This window comes from Cyanistes caeruleus, chromosome 12, assembly GCF_971803275.1.
Source record: "Cyanistes caeruleus chromosome 12, bCyaCae1.hap1.1, whole genome shotgun sequence".
Classification (NCBI taxonomy): Eukaryota; Metazoa; Chordata; class Aves; order Passeriformes; family Paridae; genus Cyanistes; species Cyanistes caeruleus.
The window spans coordinates 5,258,253-5,277,617 of record NC_141712.1 but is presented as its reverse complement, the minus strand read 5'-3'; the positions used below and the strand labels follow the sequence as shown (position 1 = coordinate 5,277,617).

At 39.1% G+C, this 19,365-nt stretch overlaps 1 long non-coding RNA gene across 1 annotated transcript; it reads left to right on the top strand.

Annotated features, from left to right (window-relative positions):
* Positions 1-1,509: 1,509 nt before the first annotated feature.
* On the top strand, positions 1,510-8,158 carry LOC111934359 (uncharacterized). The gene is made up of 3 exons (XR_002867180.2): positions 1,510-1,612; positions 3,146-3,291; positions 7,771-8,158. It is a non-coding gene; the product is annotated as an uncharacterized LOC111934359 (long non-coding RNA).
* Positions 8,159-19,365: the final 11,207 nt, after the last annotated feature.

Below are 19,365 nucleotides of genomic sequence, written 5' to 3'. Positions count from 1 at the left end.
GGAAAAGATGCTCTAAAGCAGGGTCAAATCACTGAGACATTACTATAATTCAGCTAATGGGATGATTATTTAATTACTCTTGTTTGTTCTGACTGCCCTAGTCTCTGCTTTCTGAGTATTATGTGCAGACTGTTTGCTCTTGTAGAATTAAGGTCGAGGAACAGAGTCCTTTTGCTGGCATAGAAGCAGCCCCAGCATGAGGTATTTTTGTGTTTATTGTGTTACCTGTGATTTTCATCGAAACAGACTTCCCAACTTGTGCCTCTGCTCTTCTGTCTTTAACATGTGTAGCACTTTACACCATTTAAATATGAGATATCTGAGCTCAGAGGAGACAAAATTAGATAAAATCATCCCTCAAAGATTCAGAAAGTCACAATTCAGAGACAGATAATCTCAACATTTAAAGTTTTTAAGCGAACTGCCTGTGAATACTTACATTTGGAAAGGCAAAAAGATGGATGAGGAGACATAGTGACAGGTTAATATTTGAGAGATCACAGCACAGCTTACAAACACTGCACCTAACCACATTTAAACTATTCTGTTATACTTCCCTCTAGGTTCTTTTATTCCTGCTGGGACGGGCTGAAGCCAGGCTGAAGCTGTCCTTCAGCCTGAAGCTATTTGGTGTCATTACATTTATTCAGGGTTTGCCATCTCATTTTGGTAATTATTAGGACCTAATTGTATTATATATATATATTATATATATATAATATATATTAATATAAAATGAAATAGATTTTATAATGATATAGAACCTGTGCTCTCAGGATCACACACCTTGCCCTGGGTGCTCTGACTTCTCCAATTTCTGTTCCTTTCAGATTGTCAAAGGGAAGATGCCTCTGCCCTAAGTGGTTGTGGCTCCTGCCTAGCTTGACCAAGCCCAAAATACAGACCCTAGTCCAAATAAAATAAAAAACTATGCTCCCATTAATTTCTCTGGCAACCTGTTCTTGCCAGAAAGAAATTAAAAACCCCAAAACACCATAGTGTCCATAAAAGCAATTGTCAAAATGATTGACTTAATGTTCTAAATAAAAAAATATTAATCTGGAATTGAAATAAATTAAAATGCATGATTATTTGAAAATGCAAGTCTAGTACAAATGTCTCCAGTTTTATGAACTGTTCTTCAGTTAGAAATGCAGGCAGTTTTCATAGCTAATATATTCCTTTCTTATAAATATTTTTCCACACTATGCAGCTAAATAATATGTTTTTGATGGAAAACTAAACAGGAATGAGCGGAATCCTTGCAGTAAGAAATAACCAGCTCAGTATGCTAAGACAGCACTGTCTCCCATTCCTCTGAACACTTGCCATCTGGAACAGATGCATTAGCTGTGGCTTCAGTAATGACATGGTGGAGGAGAAGACCTTCCTCACCTCAAGAGTTTCACTATTACTTAATGGGGCTCCTCGTGTGGGCAGGGTAATTGTGGATTCAGTGAGTGTTTCACTCAGCTGAAATCTCCCCTTTATCCCACAGCCTCCCCGTCCTGCCGAGCAGCCTCACGTACTGCAGGAGAGATGCTATTCCAAATAAAGTCCCATTGTGTGCATGGCTCGCTGCTGTACTGATACTGAGTGCACTCCTAGAATGGTAATCTCCCATGTACAATATGTGTCTGAGGAGATTATGTCTTATTTTGCTCACCGGGATATCTTTAGGATTGTTTATTATTCATGTTATATTTTAAACTGATGCTGGTCTATGCAGATTTTAAATGTGTTTGTCATATACCATTAGTCACCGTGTGAAATCTCTCAGTGATAGTTAGTTCTTGAGTTTTCTGCAGCTAAGGAGAATTTAACACTGATTGATGGTAGATCACATAGCTGCTTGGCAGACTTTCCAATTTACGGCAGGAAAATTGCTCTTTTCTTTATGCTCATTCCTCCTTCTGCAGGGGGACACTAAGATATATGTGCCAGGGTGCTCAGAACAGCCAGCCTCTGATTGGCAATACTGCGGGTCTTTTTTACAATTATGATTTTATCATTTTCAAAAAACGTGCTGAATGTCAAGTATTTCAGATGCAATTTTTAAAAGCCTCTCTATTTATCAAATGTTGATGATATATCCCTATCGTATTTCACATGCAAAAAAATGACCTAACATATTTTTGCCTGAGGAAATGAGTGAGCTGTCAGTGCTTCATCCTTATCTTCTAATAGTCTCAAATTCTCAGTCCTCCAAAGGCTGATTATCTGTAGAGTGAAGATTAGCAGGAGAAACAAAGATATTGATTTGCTGTGTGCTGTCTGCAAATATTTCTCATTAACTACTGATTCAATCAAAAATAATAATAATATATGGGTTAGTCTTCAGTGAAAGAAAGATATGGGATAAATCCCTTTCCCTTAACACTTACTAGTGAGATTTTCAAAGACTGTATTTTAAGATTTCACATGGAATGCATGTGAAGAACTGCTATATGTAATTTTTAGTATCCACTTTCTTTAAAGGAAAAAAACAAAACAAAAATTGTCACGTTTAAAACCAGAAAAGTCCACTCAACTGCCAACCATAATTTCTAGTGAATTTAGTGATGATTTTGTGCAAAAAAAGACTTCTCTGTGGAAAGGTGTGTTGTTATTTTCAGCTGCCTGCAAAGGCTGCAAGGAGAGCCCAGTTTTGCCACTTCATAAAGGTTTACGGGTACCAGAGGCTTTAAATGCTGTAGGAAAGCGCTGACTCTGAGTTTTGATTTGTAATGTGGCCGAGGGACTCCCTAAAAACACAAACACAGGGGGAAAAATGACTGCTAAATGATTGTTTCAAGAGGAAATAGAAACGATCGCCGTCGCATTGCGGGTTTGGGGCAGCGCGACACCCACGGAACAGAGACTGTAAACGTGGAAATGAAAACAAACCTGCTCAGCTGGGCACCAGGGCAAATTCTGCTCCTGCCCCATGGCTTCCCTGGGATTTCTGCATGGAGTGAGGCTGCAGGATGCTTCCCACAAGGAATGAGGCCAGGAAGCTGTTCCGGCTCCTGTCCCAGCAAAGCCGTCGTGTGCGGAGCTCCCACACAAATGGCAGGCCAGTGCTGTTACAGCTTGACATTTATGCAAGCTCAGCCATGGAATGAGAATTATACCAGTTCATAATTGTTATCTTTTATTACTACAGGCCCTGTGTGGGGTTCATAGAATTGCAAATCTAACAGAAGAAATACTTGGCATCCTCTTTTTAAAACCAAAATTCTCTGGATTTGTAATGCTGAAATGAAGAAAATGGGAACCAGGACAATGGAATCCAGCATTAAAAATAGAGAGGTATTATCTTGATTGAATTTTTCTATTCTGTCTCAGCCAGCTTCTGCCCATTTCTTACATTTGTGCCTGTCACTGTCTTTTCTGTAACTGCTCCTGGAATAATATTCATTAGATAAATACCTTTTTCATAAAAAACACTTTCTTGCCATGAAGTTCATGAGTTTTCTAAAGTAGATTTATGGCATTTCATCTTTTAGCATGAAATTATCTTAATCTCTACAGCATGTAAGGTCCCCTGCACTTCCTAGCAAGGCTTAGGAAGTGTCAGCTTGCATTGGAGCAAGGTCAGGAATAAGAACTGATCTCTGCTCACTGCAGTGCTCCAGGTGCAGGTGCAGGACCAGGAGAACCAGATCTAATTCCAGGGATGACAGACAGGGGTTAGAATCTCCTACAGCTTCTCAGATCTCTGAAACTGAGTCTGTGGTGGTAAAGGCAAAAATCAGTCCTGATTAAACCAGGCCAGTTTTTCAAAGAAAACCTTCCTGCTGGAAGGGTTGGAGGTGAAGGATGCTTTGTCCAGCAGAAACTAACTCCTTAAATCCTCATCTGGAGCAAATAGGCTGGATGATAGCTATCCAATCACATAAAAATATTTCTGTGTGTGTTGGGTGGTCAACAAATATCAGAGACAACAAAGACCTGCTTTTCCAGACCACCTAACCCTGCACCCAGGATCACACAGTTTCCCACTACCAGGGGTCAGAATCTTCACTGCTCATGGCATACCTCAGAAAAAACCCAGAACTGATGATAACTAGAAGGGGGACTGTGCCCTTTGTAAAAATCCCACCAAACCCAAAACCACATTATTTACAAAAATCTCGTCTAGTAACATCAGCAATGCTCTGTGTTGCTTCATAAGGTTAATATAAAATGATGTGCCTGATTCAGCCAGATGTGGCAGCTCAGAAGTCGGTGTGACAGGTTCAGAAATGTTCATGTAAGAAAGAAAAAACAAATCAGAACCTTCAAAAAGTACTTTATTTATTTGATGTTTGCAATTCTGAAAAAGGCCAGCTATGGCATATTCATATTTGCTAAGGATCTAGTTCCACGTTGGATTTCAGTTTTCAGTTCATTTTTGGGAGACGCTTGCTCAGTGTACAAATAGACAAAGACAGATCCTCAGCTGGCAGAGTCTGATGTAGCTCCAGTAATGCTGACTCTCTACCACAAATTAGAAAAGCCAGCCATCAATTTTCAGTGCCCATTGACTTAAGGATCCAAATATTTCATATATATTATAGCCATGATGATCTGAATATAGAGAAAAATAAACAAGTAGGAATATTGCATTGCACATACCATGATATAGAATTATCCCCAAAAAAGATTGAATCAGCTCAATATCCTCAATTTTTCTGCTGTTTAATACTCTTATTCTTGGTTTTACTGGATTTGTAAGCAAGTAAACATTAACATAAAAAATAGGGATTCACTGAACAAAGACAAGCTGTTTTCTGCCAGCATCAGAAACCTTGCAAGACAGGCTTTGGGACAGAGGTCAAGGACAAGCTCTGGTAAACTAAAGGATTCCTGGCAAGGTGGAAACTCAGTTTAAATATTATAGTTTTAGTCCTCTGAATAAGTGACCTGATAATTTCCAGGTAATTTCACAATGTGGACAACTGGGTTAATTACATGTATTAGCAAAATGGAGATTTGATCATGTCCATCAAATAAAAGCCTGCATCCTCAGGTGGCTGAGCTACTGGTATTTCATTAAACTTGCTGGTCTTGACTGGTTCTGCTTCTTCTAGGATCCACTCACAATCTTAGTCCAAATCCTGAAAGCTAGCTGTGAAAAAGAGAGAATGCCTTAGGGAATTCTCTCAGGATAACTAAGTTAAGAAAGTCTATAATGAAAATTGTGAGGGTAGGAGATGAAGCTTTCTTAAATGAGTAGCAGCACATTATGGAATGAGCTGTCAGAAAAATTTGTATTTGTTGCTGTGATTTTAGATCCTACTACAAATAATTTATGCATCTATTCACAGAAGAAATCTACCATCATCACACAGATAAGGCAAAACAAACAAAACAGAAGGAGGTTTTATTAATACCAGTTTGAGGTAGAATTCTCTGCAAGTTTTTCTTTGGCAGCAATCTGATATATTGATTTAACACTCAGACAGCAAAACTATCAAAATCTGAATAATTATCCAAACAGTAATCCAAACCCTTTGATGCCAGTGCTGGTCCCATACTTGAGAGCCTCAAAATCAAAAATATCAACATTGTTTTCTCCATAAATCACCTTCAGCAAAATGAATTCATCATTTGTCTTATTTTTTTTTTCCACAAAATTAGGGAAAGTATTTCATCTGTAATGACTTTCCTCTGACAGTCTATTAACTGTAATGAATACCTGTGTTTTTCACATCTGCAAACATGAAACTTTGATACTTGTTGATCTCCTGATGGGTCTCTGAAGCATAAGTGGCATTCCATGGAGGAATTACACAATATTAGGATAAACACAATGAAATCATTCTTCAAAAGTATATTGAGTTGCACAAGGCTGAGTTTGCAATACTCTAAAATGAGAAGAAAGATCTATTCAAATATGAATAAGTGAGAGATTATCTTCAGGAGAGGGAGTAGTTTAGCTACAAGCACAGGTGCTTTTAAAGCACAAATCCACCCCATTAAGCTCTGGCACAGCTGTTTTGTAATAAATAAAAAAGAGAAACAAGAGAAACACCCATTAAAGTTTCATATGAACCAACCTATGAAGAAAAAAGTCATTTGTTTGTAAACTTCTATCACATTAACAATGGAGGCCAATTGAGAAAACCTCCAGGTCTGACAGGATGATTTTAAACTAAGAGTGTGGAATTGTTTATTAAGACTTTGAGTGACAGTCTAATATATTAAATCAGTTCAGAAGATTGTAAAATGCATTAGCATTAGCAATTTAATACCTCCAACAAATTTAACTGTCACTCATGGCATATCTGTCCTTGTTAAAGGGAAAAAATCCCAAAGCACCATCTTTGTCTTGCTGGACAATAAAGTGAGGAGAGGCAAAAGCCTTTCTCTGTACACTGGTGATGAGAGAACTGTGTTACATTTATCATAATTAACTTTCACACTTGGCAGCATTTTTTGGCAAATGTGTTATTTGCTCAAGCTTGTGAAAGAAGTTTTAAGAACTAATCATTGGAGCCAAGCCTTCGCTCGCAATCGTTTCAGGGCTGGATTTTAATCAATTTAGAAACGTAATTACATGCCAAATGTGTACACAGTTACTTTGATTACACACAGAAATTGGGCAGTTTCATAGTCAACTAACTGATTGTAAGCAGTTGGGTGCAAAACATCTCGTCTGAATGAGCACTTTTTAAAAACCTTGTCTTACAGCCATGTGGGGAACAATACTGCAAACTTCTTCCAAAAAAAACCCCAGGATCTTTAAAGGAAATATTTCTAATTTCCAGATTTATTCAGGTGGAGAAACTTTTTGTGTTTTGTTATATTTTCTTAATTTTAATTATCACTAAAAAACTAAGCCATTAAAGAATTAAATGCAAAATGAGATCGCTCAAACACTCTTTGTGATTCCTTTGCAGTGCAGTAGCGAAAAGGATCCCAAATGTTTTGTCCAGCAGGCTCCAATGCAGGGTTTCAGCACAAAGAACTGGGCAGAACTGCTCTGGGATTTGAAAGATCCAGAGGATTGACATGAATTCCCTGCATGAGCAATGCACAGAGTTTAGGCTGCTGCAAATGACACTCCTGTGTTCTTCAGGAGTGCTCAGATAAAAGCTGTGTGTCTATGAAAATGCTCCTGAATCCTAATATTTGTGTGATATCCATATCATCATTTCACTGTTAGTGTCAATTTTTGGATGGCCTCACATCTGAGAACTTTCCACTCAGAGCAGCAGCAGAATCCCAGTTCCTTTGGGGAGCAGGGATGGAGAACATGAGCAGCAACAAACACACAAAATGAATAGTTTGCTTAATAATAATCAGGATTGACAGTTTAATAAAGTCACTGCCTAAAAAGAAGTCGCATTTGTGACTATAATTTGAAACAACTGCTTTAATTGCCTCTTTGGATAAGTGGTAACAACATAAACAGAGCTAGAAGAAAGAAACAGGAGTAACATTAAATAGTTTAGTTGGTGTTTTCTCCACCAATATTTTCAAACTACACTCTCAAAATTGTATCTTGGGGCATTTTGTAGGTAGAACACAGAAAAGCAGGATGTGACAAACTGAGTGGTGTGAACAGACACTTAGAGCAAGCAGCAATTCTAACCCTTCCTGTGAAGTGGGAAACGAGCAGAAGCAGTGCTCACCTGGTGCTGCTTGGGACATGCCCCATCACGAGCTTTGCAGATAGAGAATTGCCCCAGCAGTTTCATTTTAGTAAGAGAGTGAATCAGAGCTTTCCCTGGAACCATATTTAACAACTGAAAATGTTGATTAAATATTTATGTTTTCTTCTTCCTTTTTTCCTACCAGCAGCTAAACACGGAGCAGGAGAGTGAGATTGTGAGCTGGCAGGTTGTTGCTCAGCTGTCAGTAAAAAGATCCTTCCAAGTGAAGATGTTTCAAACTCCTGCTGAAGCCCCCAGCCAGCTGATTGATGCAGGAAAACTGGGGACTGAAGCCCTCCTTGGGAGCAAAACAAAGGCCACGACACACAGCTGGATGTGGTGCTGTTCCTGGGATGCAAAGGGCCCTCCCAGAGGGTGACAGAACAGAAAATATTCAAGTTTGAAAGATGTGCCCAGTGTTAGAAGCTCCTCCTGGTGATGCCCAGCCACTCTCCTGGGTATCTTCTGTCCCTTTGCTGATTAAACCTGATTCTGAGTGCACACAAGGAGGCTGGGTAGCAAAGGGAAAAGGGCAACTGGAGGAATATATAATATATAATAATAATAATAATATATTATATTATATAATATATATAATTATATAATAATAATATACTGACTTTGTCACCTCCCTGATCCAATTGTCCCAATACTGTTGGTCTGGCTCAGCTGAGAAATCCATGTGTAGGACAAGGGACAGCCAAAGTCAGCCCTTCCTTCCCCTGAGGAAAACACTCAGTCTTCAGCCTGAAAAGGGTAATATAGCAACCACTGTTAATATTGAAGAGTTTACATTTCCAGCTGATTTGTTTTCCAACTTCTCTGGCATTTTACACCCTGGGTTTTGGTTTACCCCACTGAAAGTACATTTATTCTGGTGGAAAAAAAAAAATCTGTGCTCATGCCTTTTTGAAGAATTGCTGTCTCCAAACATTCCCATCTTGGATACCACAATTAATTCTTCATACTTCCTTCCCTTTTCATCTAGCACAATGAAAAGGTAAACTGTAAACAATGGTTTGTTTGGAAAGCAAAACAAAAGCAATTAAATATCACTGACTGGAATTTAACTCTTTAATCAGCTCTCTTTTCTCCTCCGCTCTTCTTTCTTTTCTGCTCTAAAATATTGGATTCTTTTCAAGTTTATCAACTTGAAAATGTTGAAATGTACATAATGTGTGTTCAGCCTCTGGATGAAATGAATCCATAAGAGAGTCATGAAAACCTGGGAATAGGAAATCCTTCCTGCAACTTCTATTTTGCCATCAGATGTACAAGTCTGGCTTCTCCTTTCAATTATAATTACACCTTGTCCTTCTTTGAACTGCTGATGGTCTTTTCCCCTGAAGAACACAAGAAAAACAGGTTTAGTCATTGTAAAACTACCAGGTATTTAAAAAGGTGTGTACTTCCTACATGACTTTTTAATCAAAACCACCATTAAGAGGCAGTTTAGAGAAATGATGACTTTTTATAACTTGATCTTCAAGCTGAGCAAAATCTTCTGCAAAATGTCGATTTAAAGACCTGAATAATTCATTTAATCTGTGAAACATGATTGAAACCATGTTTAGAATGAGCTGCCTTGGGCCTCCAAGGCCAAAGGGAAACTATTACATTTGAATCAGTTTGATTTTGTACTTCCTTGAAACATAAAGTGTCAGTGTGAGTGCAGAGATAACAGCAAACCCTGGCAGGGGGTGTCGAGATGAAGCCCAGAGATTGGGATGTGCTTTGATAATCCAGAAATGGGGGTCAAAGTTGTGCCTGAGGTAGGGAGGTACCTCCAGAACAGAACTCCTTTAATATATCTTTTAACTGCTCAGCATTTCTGGCCAGGTGGGGAGATTTCAGGTGGTTGAACAGTTGTATTCCAATCACAGGAGCTGAAATCCAGTTTGGAAACTCATCCCATGCCCTTCACTCACAGGTGTCAGGACTCTCAAAAATCATTCTATCAGCAATGAGTTAAATAATGAAACAAATTATTTTCCATACTCCAAAATAAAAATACTTAGTGTTGGGGATTTTTCAATTATGTATATATGATTAATATAATATAATGTAATGAAATGTAATGTAATATAATGTAATGTAATATAATATAATATAATATAATATAATATAATATAATATAATATAATATAATATAATATAATGTAATGTAATGTAATGTAATGTAATGTAATATAATATAATATAATATAATATAATATAATATAAATATGAATTAAATGTATATAAGATAATATAAATTAATATAATAAATATATAGATTACCATAATATATAATGCAATATAAATTAATATAGTATAGCATAATAAAATTAATGTAAATTATATTATTATATATTATATTATATTATATTATATTATATTATATTATATTATATTATTATATAAATAAAAGTAAGTGTGAACCATGTCCTTCCCCTCCAGCTCCTTTTTCCTGCTGCTGTTTTAATTCCAGGTCATGTACAAATAGCTGAGTTTCTCTACACTGCTCCAGTCCCTATGATTCCATCATTCTCTAATTAACAACTTGGTGGTTTGGTAACAGAAAAATATTGAAGTTTATAGAAGTGCTGAGCTTATTCCTCTTACAACACATCACATTTAATTTGCTCGTTCTGGAAGGTAGAAGAAATTGAATGTGCAATGTAATTTGGTCAAGCTTTGGGAAGTGAATATTTTAGTTGCACTCAACTGCTGGTTATTTTTCAAGACAAGTTAAAATGCACAAAAAAAAGCAGCACAACAATACACTGCTTGAGATCAGCTAGCAAGACATAAAAGAGAAATAAAAGAGCAAAAAATGGTACATATCAGTATAAAGTGAAGTGTGCTGAGTGCGCAAGGTAACATATATTTTCCAGGCTTGCTGGTCAGTATAAATCTAACCTTAACCTAAGGAAAGGTGATGTGCTACAAAGGCTTTCCCTGGTGAGAGGTGATGAATTTTTATGTTTTTATTCTAAAAAATGCAACCAGAGCAAGTGTGGTTCCAAATGATCTCAAATGATCTTGTTTTCTTTTTGTGTAAGTTTGTTCTCCTCCTATGGACCAGGTGCCTTAGAGAGGAAGAGGCATCCAAATAATACCAAAATTCCTCATCCCCACATTATGCTCTTAAACCAGTGCTAATTGCTTCTGCAGACTGGACATACAAAATCAGTCAGTAAGGGCTGGGAGACACTCAGAAATTAGAGAAAAAAGAACTTCAGTTTTTCAGTGGTGTGCAATATATGGAGACACTGAAAAAATAATAGTTTAATGGCAATTTCATTAGTGTTTGAAGGTAACTTTGGCTCTTGTAAAGAAAAGCAGTATTTAGAATCATAAAATATCACCATACTAGCTACAAAATGTATTTGAAATGTGGAATTTAAGTCCACATGATGGAATTCAGCAACTCCCAGAGTTTGTTGTTTCTCTCCACTGGGCTCAGCATTATGTTCTCAGGGGGAAAATGAACATTGTTCTGCAATACCCCAAAGAGGAGAGGTACAGTCATTTCTGTTGTATTGCTGTGTGTTTTCACTTTAAGCATTGGAAAAGCCACCCAGAGCATAAGATGTGCACCTGGGGAATATTTTAGCAATCGGAATAAATGAGACAAAACAAATACCCTTCTCCACCTGTGAGTGCTTGATGTTCACCAGTGAATATTTTCCATCAATTTGCTGTGGAGTTAAATCCCCCTGCTAGTCAAATGCTCCTGTGGATTTTTATATATTTTTTTTTGTTTAGATGAGAAGGTATTTTACCATAGTTGAAGTAATTTCAAGGGAAAGCTGCCTGCTCAGAGAGTCAGTGCTCCACAAGCACTCTGCAGAGATCCCTGCCAGCAGCAGGGCCACCACAGACCCCTGGAGTTATCAGAGACCCCCCTGGTGTTATCAGAGACCCCCCTGGTGTTATCAGAGACCCCCCTGGAGTTATCAGAGATCCCCCTGGAGTTATCAGAGACCCCCCTGGAGTTATCAGAGATCCCCCTGGAGTTATCAGAGACCCCCCTGTTGTTATCAGAGACCCCTCTGGAGTTATCAGAGACCCCTCTGGAGTTATCAGAGACCCCTCTGGAGTTATCAGAGATCCCTTGGTGTTATCAGAGACCCCCCTGGTGTTATCAGAGACCCCTCTGGTGTTATCAGAGACCCCCCTGGAGTTATCAGAGACCCCTCTGGAGTTATCAGAGACCCCTCTGGAGTTATCAGAGACCCCCCTGATGTTATCAGAGACCCCCCTGGAGTTATCAGAGATCCCTTGGTGTTATCAGAGACCCCCCTGGTGTTATCAGAGACCCCCCTGGAGTTATCAGAGACCCCTCACAGCCTCAGCCAGGCTCTCCAGCAGCTCTTCCAACACCTCCATCACGAGCTGCAGTTTCTACTGGAGAAATCTGAATGTTTCCAGGTCTGTTCATCCCTCTCCATGCCAAGCCCTGTGGTGCAGCAGCTCTGTTCCCCCCACAGGGCAGGATTTTTAACCAATATTGCTGTTCTGAAAGTGTTCTTCCTGCCTGATGTGTGTGGCAGCACAAAATGGTTCCAATTAGATTCTGGTGGCAGTAAATAGCACTTTTGTAGTCTTACTGACAAATATCTATCTTTTTGAGGGGGGTTGTTTGCTAGAAGATGACTTTCAGGCAACCACAGATATTAAAATATAGCAACACAAACAGATATTAGGGATTTAATTCAGTGGTTTGAAATATATCAGCTAGTGTTAATTCCCACATCCCTTTCCAGTCCATTAAATACTCTATTTTTTAATTGAAGTTATAATATTTATTTGCTCATTCTCACCTGTTTTGGTATGCTACATTTCTTCAGTAATTTCTCTAGTGATTTGTGCTTGGATTATTTTATTCCTTCTATTATCTCTGATTTAATTGTCCCCTATCATATAGAAAAGACTGTGTGCCAATTTCAAGTTGGTGTTACATAATTTAGATTCGACTTTGTTTGGAAAGTTTCCCAAGCAATGAGATTCTCATTATTTTATAGAAAATATTAATAACCATACCATCTTTATCAATAAACAGGAGATGCCAGTACTCAAAGTTTTATTGCAGCAGTTTAGAATTTAAAACTTCTGTCAAAAAGGAATTTATTCTTTTCCAATGAAATATATATTACCAGCACATTACAGCAATCTTTCCATAGGTTGTAAAGTATATCATTTAATGGCTGAAATATTTGTTAGTTGAAAAGTGCATCCAGCCTCAACACGATGGGGCTTTGGCTATAAATCTCTGCTTAATAACAGCCACTCAGGGGAAGAGGTCTGGGTTTATATATTTTCATTTCACTGATTCTAATTTTTGCATGAACCATGTGAGGCTACTTGAGCTCATAAGCTTTAAGTTGGTGCTTTAAATTCATTGTTGGTTGCAGCAGTAATTCAGCTAGGCAGGACATCTGATCAGAGATCCAGCAAATGCCACAAATTGCTGGGTTTTCATTAAGGCAGTGGGGTCCAGAAGGCAGCCCGTGCTCCAGCAGCACAAAGCAGAGTGTGAATTAGCCAGGACAAGGCTCACCTCCTGCGAGGAGCACGGAAAGTTCAGCCTGTGGTGTTGTCTCAAGGCAGCAGTGCCACGTGAGGAATGCCAATGAGATGGGGATGAATCTGCAATCTGCCCACACCTGGCTGCAGCACCAGCCCCAGCCTCGCCAGCAGCTGGGAAATGCTTTTTAAAGCCAGCCAGGCACCCCTGGGCCATTTCAGCATCAGGGGAGGCCAGGGGAAGCACTTCTGCATGAGCATTCGGGGGCTAAGCTCTTATGACATCAGTGCTCCTAAAAAGGTCGTCTTTGCTTTATGACAGCCCTAAAAATCAAACCAGAGCCTTCCTTCCATAATAAAATAAAGCTAAATTATTTTCAGTACTTGGGAAACAAACAGGAGTGTCCTCTCCCCCTCGATGCAGTTACAAAGAGTCTCTCAGAATATGGCCTGTGGGCTGGCTAGATCAAACACAGCTGCTCCCTGCAATCTCAGTTACTCACAAGAACTTGAAGTGCTAATTCTGCCATTTGAAATTTATTGCAGAATTGAAATCTGCTGCATGTTGTTCCAATCAAGGGACATTTATTCAGATTTCAGTAAAGCCCGGGATGAGACCGCAGTATTCACATAAGAGAATGATGTTACATTGAATAGACTTACAAAGAGAAGGTGATTTAAGAAAAAGACATGTCATGCATATATCCACATCTACTGGGGAAAGTTAGTTTCCTGTGTTTTGACACCCTTTCTGACACAGCTCTCAATAAATCACCATATTTCAATAACATCTGCAAATCCAGGAACATTGTAATTCCAAACTGACAGATCAGTAGGAGGCTAAAAGAAAATAAGAACAATAAATTAAAAAGGGAGACATTATGGAATTGTGGCAGATCCAGATTGTAGGCACTGTGTTAAAGTGAAATCTCTGGTCCAGGTTCATCAGAGAGATAGCAAGAAGAGTTTCTATTAATTTTAAATTTCAATGGAAGAACAGTAATTTATTTTTCATGATGAACCTCAGCACTTGGTCTTGTTAAACCTCAGAAAATTCCCAGGAGTGGATTCTGGGGCTTGTCCAGGTCCCTGTGGATGTCCCCATCCTCCAGGAGGGTCCCTGTACCTCAGCTCTGTGTCACCTGCAAATGTGCTGAGGGTCCTGCATGCCTGCATCCCCTCATTTATGTCACTGATGAGATGTTAAATAAATGCCTCTGGTCCCAGTACAGAGCCTCAGGGACACCCCTGTCACTGATTCCATCAGAACTGAGCCCCTGGCACCCTCTGGGTGTGACTGTCCAACCAATTCCTTACCCAGCTGCAGCCCACCCATCCGATCCATCTCCCTCCAGCTTGGAGAGGAGCATGCCCCATGGAATCACATCAAAAGCTTTACAGAAGCTCACACAGATCAACCTGTAGCCCTTCCCTTGTCCACTGGTGGAGACAGTCCATCAGATCAGGCCACTGGCTGGGTGGGAAATCGGTCCTGGAGAAGCCAAGAGAGGAGCCCTGGGCCCAGCCATGAGATGGCAAAACCCTGCAGAAGATCCACACCTTTCTCACCTTTCTGTTGCCAAAACAGGCTCCAGCTTTCCTGCCAGGATGAACCCAGAGTCATCTGAGACAGATCTGCCAAGGTGGAAAGGGAAAGGCTGTATAGCCTGCAGTCAGAATATTTGTTTTGAGATTTCCATCTATTTCATGAGCTCCAAAACACATCATTTTCCTATGGAGTACAAACAACGCCAGTAAGGTATTCTGACAATGGATAGAGAGACAAACATCAGTTTTTTTCTAGACAAGAAAGTTTCAAAGTTTCCTCATATAGAGGATGACCTGCCAGCTGCTGTTTCATCTTGTAAAAGTGGGATTGCAGCTCAGGTATTTTACTGTAGTTATCATGGATGTAGGTCAGTACAAAGCAAACACTAGCACAGACAAAAAAAAAAAAATCACATAGGGCTTAAAAGATCAAATTGCAGCCCATCAAAATTCTGCTTTCAGATCTTCTGATGACCAGGATTCCTCAGGTTCTTATAGCAAATAAGAACACTTATTTAATGCCTAAAAGTTTGTCAGATAAATCAAGCCAAGAAAAGAAAGTAAAACCCAGCAGTATTGCGGATAACAATGTTACCAGAAATTTATGTAAAGGTATGATGCATTCTCTTTCACTAAGTCTGGATGTTTCTGAAAACTGTCTTTGTTCAGCCACAGGGCTTGAGAAAGAAGGTCAGACTGATCTCCTGGTGGGGTTTTGGGTAATACAAATTATGAAACTGAGAAAATATTTGTAGAATTGGTATCAGACATGTCTGATATCAACACACCCTTTGGTGACGCAGGCGAAGGGACTCGTGCATAAGTGTGGCTGTAATGACTGAGGTGAAAAGCAAGGGAGGATTGGTTGTGATAAACTAGGGAGGCCACAGGAAGAGGCAAGAGAGTCACATTAACATTGATATATCAGCAGAGGCTGTGGAGCAGAGGATCAGGGAAGACCAGAATTCAGCTGCTCTGACTGCTAGCACAATATTCCCCAGAGTGCTGGAAACCTCAGTAATTAGTGAATAGCATAAGAGCAGCAGACCTTTGAAAGAAAGACAGGGAAAATAAAGGAATTTTGATGAGTCCTGGAGTGGATACTCATTTTCAGTTTAAAACTCAACTTAATCAGCATTAATATATGCTGCCTTGTAATAACACAACAACTTTTGGTTAATGCAGCACCTTTTCCTTAGCACAGACACAACTGCAGGTGTTTGAATTGCTCTGCTAGCCAGGGCTTTCATGAGATAGATTTTGTGTGGCACCGTGGTGTGATTTATGTGTGTAAGCAAAGTCAGGAGAAAGTCATAGATTTTAGTATTCTCTAGTACTTTCTTTAACGTGAGCAATACTTTCTGTCCTGTTTCTTTGATGCTTGATATTGCTGGCAATATAAATTCTTGCTTCAATCTTATTTACATAGACAGAAGTTATGTAGTGACAAGGTCCCTTCAAGGCTTGAATGGTTTGTTAATAACATGTACTAAATAGCATCTGGTATCAATCTTGTCCTACAGACATGCCTGTAGTGATTTAAAGCTTTCATTCTTTGAATTCAAAATCTAATTTTTAATGCACTTTCTGTCAGCTGTCTTCACAGCTTTTAAATGAGATTCTGTCATCTTGACATATTCACAGATACACTGAAATTTAACCAGAAAAAAAAATTAAATAAAAACTTCTCATGTCTAAATAAAATGCCTATTCATTTTTGTATAAATATTTTTGATTGTTATTAATTTTCAGTTATTTACTGATATAGAAATCAATACTATTTATTTGCTCAATGGCAAAAGGAATGCAACTCTTTGTGTTATTTGGACATGACTACTTAATTGTTGTTATTATTAGTTAAATGAAGAAATAGCCATAAACTTTAATTTCTAGATTAAGTTATTTGCAGAGCTCTCAATTAGCAATTTTATCCACAAAGCCATGCAGAAAACTGCTCCATGGATCCTGTGCTTCCTTTGTTTCCTATTCAGCTGCAAAATCCACATATTTAAAAGCAGAAAGAGGGTAACATTAGAATATCTGTCACTGGAGGATGCCCATGGAAAATTGTGTTTCAAACTGATACCTTTCTCTTCACTGACACTTCCATCTGAGCAGCCATTCTAAAATCAATTTGATATTCAATGAAAATTAGACAGAGTCAGTTGGGAAAATCCTGAGCTGGAGCTTTTGCCAATTTTGAACCTGTGCAGCAAGTTGGGTATTGGAAAGAACACCTTCAGGTATAATTAAATTGCTATGAAGGCATCCTTGGCAATGCTGGTGATGGTTTTTTGTATTTTGAATACTTTAGTTTAGCACACAGACTAAACTTTGTCTACACTTAAAGACAATTTCAAGCAAAAACAAACCCAACATTTACTTAAGGACCCAGCCTTTAGGAAGGGTAAGGAAAAAGGAATTCCTGGATAAACTAAATGAAAAAGCAGTTGTGAGACCCAGTGGAAGGAAAGACACGGCTGCTTTTACTGCCCTTACCCACCCCCAGCTACAACCTGACTTTAAATTGGAAGGAGAAGTTGGGAGGATTCTCTTCCCTCTTTAGTGGCCTCCCAAGACTTTTGTCCAGCAAAGATTGGCAGCCCCAGAAATGGCACCACTTCCAGCTGAGCTCTCTGGGTGCCCCTGGGAGGAATTTTGGGGGGTCCAGGCTGGGTGGTTCCTGCAGCAGCAAAGGCAGGGCTAGGCAAAGGAGTCACAGCCTTGCCAGTCCAGCTGCCACAGGCCAAGAAGGGGCTCTGACAAAGGTCTTCAACACAGTGACAGTGCCAAGAAGACTTTCCCTGGAGTTAACAAAGAAATGATCACATCCCAACCCCATTGCTGAATCTGGTGGGTGTGGATAGGGAGCTGCTTGGGGCCTTGGACTTGGCAGTGATACTTAACAGCCATTTTTTTACCTTAATACATCATCCTTCATTGAAGGGTGTCAAAATGCTTTACAAACTTACCATTATGTCTCAAAATAGGCTAAGGAACAGGATTTGCCTTTTTACAGGTGACTGTGCCTATCCACACAGTCACAGTGACACACAAGTCCCACGGACAGACTCAGACTCTGAATATAACCTGACACTCATTCATCTCTCATTACTGAATACACATTCTCACTGGGTTGAAAAAAATGGTAGAATAAATTAGTTTTTTGTTCCTACAAGTTAATGCTGGTCTTTACCTTAGTTCACATTATTTACTGTATTTGCTTGCTTTTTTTGTAGAACATTAAAACCCAGGCAGAATAAAAACATAAACTGGCTGGATTTTATAATGCTAAAGAAAATTATCAAAACTGACAGAGAATGTAAGACTAAGATACAAATAAGGCCATTGAGAAATAAGAATAAAGAGCAACATCTTTATTTTTAAATGGATTGTTAGAGGAGAAGCCAGAGGTTGCTGTAAGGGATACAGGGGATAAGGGGGGTCAGGGGATGTGTGATCATTTCCCAGGATTGCCTTCTGCATCTCATCTCCACCAGCTGCCCCTTGAATCTCCACATGGAGCCTTTTGGGGATGTCATACCTCATCTGCTGTAGACCTTTCTCTGAGATGATATATACCCCTTTTGGGGATAAATTAAATTATATTATCTGGGAACTCTTCCATTTTCTGCCTGCTTCATCTCCATCTCTCTCTGTGTCCTGTTGAATTTCTCTCAGCACTTCAGACACTATTCTGAAGTTTGCCCTGCTTAGCTTAGCACCTTTAATTCTTAGTTTTACATTTTGTCTCCTCTTGTGTATGTGATAGCTAGAAAGAGTTGGGAAATAATTGCCTTTTTGCCATTTACATGGACTTCTCTCGTGCCCAGGTCTCCTCTGTGAGGCTCAGAACTCAACCTGAAGACATCCAAGAGATTCTGGTAGCTCTGAAGAGCCCAATCCAGCAAAACATCCAAATGTCTGAGCCTGGATGAGTTCCCCCTCCATTATTAAATTAATTCCCCAGAGTTAATAGTTTTAACTTTTGCTGTAATTTTTCTAATACACAGTAATTTTCTAGCAATTTTTTTCCCTCAAGTGTAATTATTCTATCTCAGCTGGACTTCCTCTTTTACAACTGCCCTCAAAAGTTCACTCTGAACTATTCTCTGTGTTTATGGCAGACAAATAAGAAAACACTCATATAAATTTCACAAAAGAGTGAAACTTTAGTTCCTGTGATAAGGGTGGATAAGCAGCATGGGTTGATGTGGTAAAACCTGCATTGCTGCAGACTTTTAGGGTGAATTTGATGCCTTCAGTCTGCCTTAGCAGGAGGGTAAGACATCCCCTCTTATATTGTGTTACTCTAAAAAGGATTTTGACAAATCATCCTTCACTCATTGAAGTCTCATGCAGATTTCTCTGTAGCACTCCATTGTACAGATCTTCCAGGAATCCTTGCCCTGATATCATTCCATACACATAACTTTAACTGCACAAGGCTTTGCCTCTCCTACACTGTCCTATCTTCTTTCTTTCATCTGACAATAAAGCTTCTACAATAACAATGCCTTTTATTCTGTTGTGAATTTAAATCCTTTCTTTTCCAGCTTTGATTTCACACACAAATGCTGCCTTTTAGCCAGGACTGGTCCATGAAGAAGGCAGGTATGAAGAGTCTCTGTATTATTAAAATATTAAAGTGTTACTGGAAAATGTGCTTTGTTTTTGAGAAAGC